Genomic DNA, 6,113 nt, shown 5'->3' on the forward strand with positions numbered 1-6,113 from the left:
ATTGATAATGCTTCTCCAAGTTGTTTCTAGGATAATCTATCACAGAAAAAAAGGAAAAAAGTTGTATCTTGGATATTTGCATCTTTATATGGCCATCCTCGATGGTAGTTTTGTGAAAGGATGTTTGGCAAATGGTTATTGATTATAACAATTTGTCATGGTGAGTTCGGCTTCAGTCCGTGTAAGCTTATGCTCACATTGTTTGAACAATCTCTTGTAACATTGTATTGGGAATATCTCCTCATGAAATAAAACATATACGTACAGAGATCTTCATAATGAAAAGCTATAAAGGTTGTTCAAATGGGTGTTGCAATAAGGAGTAGGTATGAGAAAGATGAAGGATAGAATGTCCATATATACCATAAGGAGTAGGAATGGCTTAGGGAGGCTAATTATAAGAAGTTGTGCAAACAGCATGGTATGCATGGTTCAGATGGAGAAGGAGGTGTGGCACTAAGGATAAAGAAGGTACAGAGTTCTCTGATCGATTTGTTGGAACAAGAGAGTTCTTGGCAATATGTTTTCTCAAATGCAGGCTATCCACACCGAAATAAATGTTCTTCAGCAGCAATTACCTTCAAATAACATCTGGTAGAGAATCTCAGATCTGACTGTCTACATCTCTTGAGGAGTTGCAGCTTCTAGAAGCAATTAATTGTCCTGTGAGTTATGGCTACGTAAGGTATTTCTACCCTCCATTATAGGTGTTGGTATGTTATTGATGGTGTTTGTCATCGAGATGACACTTGGGGGGGTGGCTTTCTTCTTTTGGATTTTGAGAGGGGGAAAGTTGGTCAATGGGATTTTGATTACCATTGAACCAAGAAATCCATGTTCTTTGTTCAGATTTATGTGGGGATTAGGAAAAGTTTATTTTCCTAGGTAAGTGATACCCCTCTCCTAGGTGGGTAAATAACTTTCTCAACTAGGGAGTAAGTTGCAAACACTTGAATGGAACAAAAATTCCCCTTTTAATAATGGATTTTCATGACTAAAATGATTATTGCCTTATTTACATGAAAAATAAAAGAACACGGGTAAATGCATTTACCCGGGTAAATCTTTATTGGGAAACACTTACCCAGGTAAGTGCATTTACCCAGATAAGTAACTTATTGACAAGCGAACAGGGCCTTGGTGTTATGATGTTGTTTTAAAATTACATTTATCAAATAAAAGTTTCATGTATCAATTGTCATAGATTTGTATTAAGTATGCATTGAAACACTGAATTAATAGAAAAAAAATTAAGTACAAAAATGCTGAAATTAAGTAGGCATATTTTTTTAAAAAGAAAAAAATGTCTATACTGGTAGTCAGGTCCTCGGCGTAGCCTTAGATAAGAACAAAGGTGGCGGTTGTTATCCGCTAGCTTAACTATAAACAAGATCAAAGTTGGGCTCACATAGGACCTAAGGTGGTGGTCAATGTCTGTTGGCTTAGCTTTTAACAACAAAATTCAATAGTTACATATGACCTAGGGCGGCGGTCCAGATTACCGCTGAAAAAAATGGGAGAAGTATACTGCAACCCAATGGAGAATTCTGAAATTACAACCCCCCATAGTCTACTTGTAGGCCCCCCTATAAATTGCATCCTGCCTGTGGATTTGGCATCAATCCATGGTCAAGATTCATCCCCCTGTGCGGTAGGACTAAGAATTCTGAGCTGGGCTAATCAATCATTCTCCCAAAAAAAATTGAGATGTTTTGTAGTCACTAAGGCAATCACTAAGGTGGTGGTAATTAGGCTAAGCCAGCAGTACCGCCTCTTTGGGCAATGAGACTAAGGCGGCAGTCTTTTTTACCTAAGCCGATGGTGTTAAGGTATAATCTGGTTCTTGTAATGAATGATATTAAAGAATTGTTTGTCAATTATTATAAGGAATTGTTCCACAATACAAATCCAACTGATTTCTGTTTCTTGATTGGGGGGGACTGAAATTCTGTTAAATTTCTCTCGTAAACAGAGGATTCATTCTGAGGAATATCTGTTTTTCTTTCTTTTGGCTCTTGTTTTGACAGATTCAAAGAGGAATTTATTGGGTATTCGTTGAATTTTGAAATCTAAAAGCTGTTGGTGAGGAACGAATCTGTTCTTCGTGTTATTGGGATATAGATTTGATGCGACTGGCGGAAAATTGACCTTTTGATTTAGGGATTATGAAACCCTAAACAATTATGTTGGTCAACTTTCTTGATTTTGAGGTTGCTGGAGTGGAGTTTTGTTGGTGCCTTTTGGAAGTTATTCTTGATTTTGAGTTTATCGTACTGGAATTTTGCTGGTATTTTTTGGAGGTCATTGATGCCGTTACTGATGAATTGATTGAATTGTATTTGATGCTTGTCTCAGTGCTTGAACGATTGATTGGGTTTATCTTTTTCCAGATTGTGATACCCTAAAATCTTAGGACATGGATTGGTTGTTGGGTATAGTTAAAAGAATTTCATGCCAACCCCAAGATTCTTTTCTGATGACTCCAAGGCCGTCTTCTTATTAGCATTTAACAACGTTCAAGTTGGGTTTCTGGAATTTGTTTCTTGCCAAGGAAATTGGTTTCTAAAGGTCAATGGGATCCATTCAGAACACGGTTTATTACTGTAGTGTCTCCAAGGGGAATGAGATTCTCTATTCCTATAGTTGTGGCAACCATGAGATCGAGAACTTAGCTGCTTTGTGCTTGGAGAAAACTCCACCCTTCCACAGTTGGTATTTTGAGACCATGGGAAAAAAGACTTTTGGGTTCTTGATGGAAGATGAGCACGTATACTTTACAATAGTAGACGAGGGCCTTCAAAATCCAGGTATTCTTTAGTTCTTAGAACATGTGAGGGATGAGTTCAAGAAAGTTCGGGAAGGTTCAAGGAAGGGCTCAAGGGGTAGTTTTTCTGGGTTGGATGCTGTTTGTCTCCAAGAACAACTCGTTCCAATTATCCATCGCTTGATATCCTCCTTGGAGAATGTCTCCCGACCTAGGCGTCCGAACCATCCAACAATTTAATCGTTTTTTACTTTTTTTACTTTTTTTTTTATTTTTTTTGTTAAAAGGGGCCATCCATTCAGTTCAAATTGTTGGACTGTTCGACCTGGAAACCAAACCCTTGACTGGTTCATTGTCTGGTTTGGTTTTAAAAAGCTTTGTCTGTTGTATGTCAATAGACTTGTACGAAGCTCCGAGCTCGATGATATGCCTCTATACTGTTCTACCTAGCTTTTTGGTCTTAAATTACATCTAACATTCATGTGTGGGTTGTTAGTCTATTTAATGGTGAATGTATTTGATTGTGACAAACTTTCACATCCTAATAAACATGTCACTATTTAGACCCATAAGTTTTTGTAATGTGACTTTTAAAATTTTTCTAAGATATTGGCTAATAGGCATAAGGTTATATCACAAGGTGATTAACCTTACCATTTATCAACCTCTAATTATACAATAGAATTTTAGGAAGAATGATGATGATTTCCTACCTTTCTTTTTTGTTGCAATGATTTACCATGTTTGTATCATCAAAAACCAACATGATGATAAGGAAGGTGAAAATCTTTGAACCAAAATGGATAATGGGAGGATTAATGCAAAGGGAAGAAGTAGGCCTAAATCCATGAAAAAATAGGTGGTGTTTGGTGCATCTTTTCAGCACATCTTTTGGTCTATAGAAAGCTCTCGAGACCAAAAAATTGTCTTTTACGATTTGGTATCGCATAGACCGGAAGATGTGAAGATGTGAAGACAAGCGAGCAGAAAGATGGAAAGAACGAAAATCTTGAAGCTTTAAATGAAGCTTTTGGTCTTTTCATGTTGAAAATAACATTCGTATCTGTTTTTAATAGCTTGATAGACCATGACATGATCCAGACCATTTTGATCTTTAAAGACAAGACCCCAATATCTCAATGTGTCTTTTTGTCTACTAGGTTATTGAAAGATCTACCTAGAAAGGCTTGACAAACAGCCCCACTGAAACTGAGGTGGCAAGGGAAGTAAATTCAATGGATGCTTACTACCGTAATACCGTTGACTTATGAAAGGGTGGTGCATGACCCCTTTATACCAATGGAGTTGGGTGTAGATCTTAAAAGGAAGTGAGTTGTTCATGAAAACATAGACTTAGATCCATGGTTTTCAAAACCGGACTAGACATATGGTCAGATCGGAAAAATCGGGAACCAGTCAGGTGTTCCATTTTACCCCAGAACCGTTATTTTACCAAAAATTGTTTATTTGGTCAGCAAACCATTGACCCGAGTGGTCGAACCATTCAAACTATCCAACGGTTTTGGTCGTTTTTTATTTTTCTAATTTTTTTATTTTTTGTCAGTACGGGCCATCCGTTTGGTTTGAATGGTTGGACTTTTTGACCCAGGAGCCGGACCCCTGACTAGTTCGTTATCCGATTCAGTTTTAAAAACCTTGCTTAGATCCATTCAAAATACTTTTATAGCCTCAAGCTGTGAGTGCACGTGTGCATGCCTAAAGAAAAAAGCGAGATAGAAGAATTGGATCTCAACTCTAAGGTTGCGTTTGGTTTGAAGGAAAATGTAGGGGAAGGTAGGGAAATCTTTACAAAACTTGTATAGGTTTCCCTACCTTTCCTTCAAACCAAACATAACCTAAGTGAACGGGATTCTATATACAAACCTTTTGAGGAGGCTGGGGTGTTGAGCCTAATTGAGATCGGCTTCCATCAGGGAAAACATGTGCCCACACCGTTCTAACAGCCTTTTGCAACCTTGCATTGGGAATATCTTCCCATGAAATAAAGCACACAAGTACGAAGATATTCTCAATGCAAGGCCGTAAAAGCTGCTTGAACGAGCTTTGCCCTGATTGAAGCCAAACTCAGTCTTCTACACCATGCATTGTTTAAAAAATAAATCAAAATCATCTTGTTTGAAAATAGATTGCTTCTTACAACAAAAAGACAAAAAAATTGTCTTCTCAATTGTGTATGTATTTTCTGTTTTCAAAACTAAGAACTATAATTATGTTCTTGAATCTGGTTTAAAAAACATGCTTTCATATGATTATTCAACATCATGTTCCATAAATTATATAATTTTTATACTACAAGTTTTGTTTTTATTTTAAAAGCCAATATTTTGTTTGTTCTAAAAACATGTAATATTTTTTAAACAAAACCAACTTGTTTTTTTCCCTTCGAAAACAAAAATAGAATGCCTCCTTTGTGAGCTCTGAGGGCCAATCTGGCAGTCTATGGGTGGGATGGCCCAAGAATGCTAATGTAGTAGTAGTGTTTAATTTCTAGTTCTAATACTATTTGTGTCAATGGCATCCTATTAAAGAACATCCACAATTTGTTTGGGACCCAATTGAGACATGTTTTCTGATGTCACTGAACCAACCTTACCTCAGTTGGGAGATTTGAATTCAATAAAACTTTGGTGGCCTTCCCCCTCATGGGATTCAAATGCGTCTGTTCAATGCCATGATTTCAAATCGGTGGCCTTCCACATCCTTGAGATCATCTCTTTGAGGCCTATAGTATTAACAATCTTGTTGTGTAATTAAACCCGGGCAATTAGATTATGTTTCCACGAGTCACTTGGAAGTTCATCACCTTCTATCGCCTCAATCAGTTTGGTTTATCATCTAGTAAGCTCTTCCGATACCATGCCTTTCAAGTATCATATATTTTTCTTTTAGGTTGCATTTGGAAACAATGCAAATTCCATTATTGCACTCCGGTCCATAATTGCACATATTTGGAAACATTGTAAAAATACCCCTAAAATTGATGTAAAAATGCAAACATGTCAGGATTTACATCGATCTAGGGGTGAAAAATTACCTCCATTTTTTCGAATTAAAATTTCATGCTCTTGTTTCACGAGGGAAGCAGGTCAAGGGTTTAACCTCATCCACCAGAACAATGGTTTGAATAACAACTATTTTCCTATATCTTCACAGTGTTTGAGATCTGAGAGTCTGATAATCCGTCTGAGTGTTCTAGCATTTGACTATGCACAAGGAAGGGAAGGGAAGGGAAGAAGGGCAATAGAAAATCAGAGACCAGTGTAAGAGGGAAAAATTTTGGATCTATTATGTTTTCAAAATACTTATCTCTTTACCAAGGTTCTAAATT

The 6,113-nt window shown here is 37.1% G+C and overlaps 1 pseudogene; it reads left to right on the forward strand.

Annotated features, from left to right (window-relative positions):
• Positions 1–1,990: 1,990 nt before the first annotated feature.
• On the forward strand, positions 1,991–3,004 carry LOC104594027 (phytolongin Phyl1.1-like; annotated as a pseudogene).
• The last annotated feature ends 3,109 nt before the right edge of the window (positions 3,005–6,113 follow it).

This window comes from Nelumbo nucifera, chromosome 5 (genome assembly GCF_055504915.1).
Source record: "Nelumbo nucifera cultivar China Antique chromosome 5, China Antique-T2T, whole genome shotgun sequence".
In the NCBI taxonomy this organism is placed as follows: Eukaryota; Viridiplantae; Streptophyta; class Magnoliopsida; order Proteales; family Nelumbonaceae; genus Nelumbo; species Nelumbo nucifera.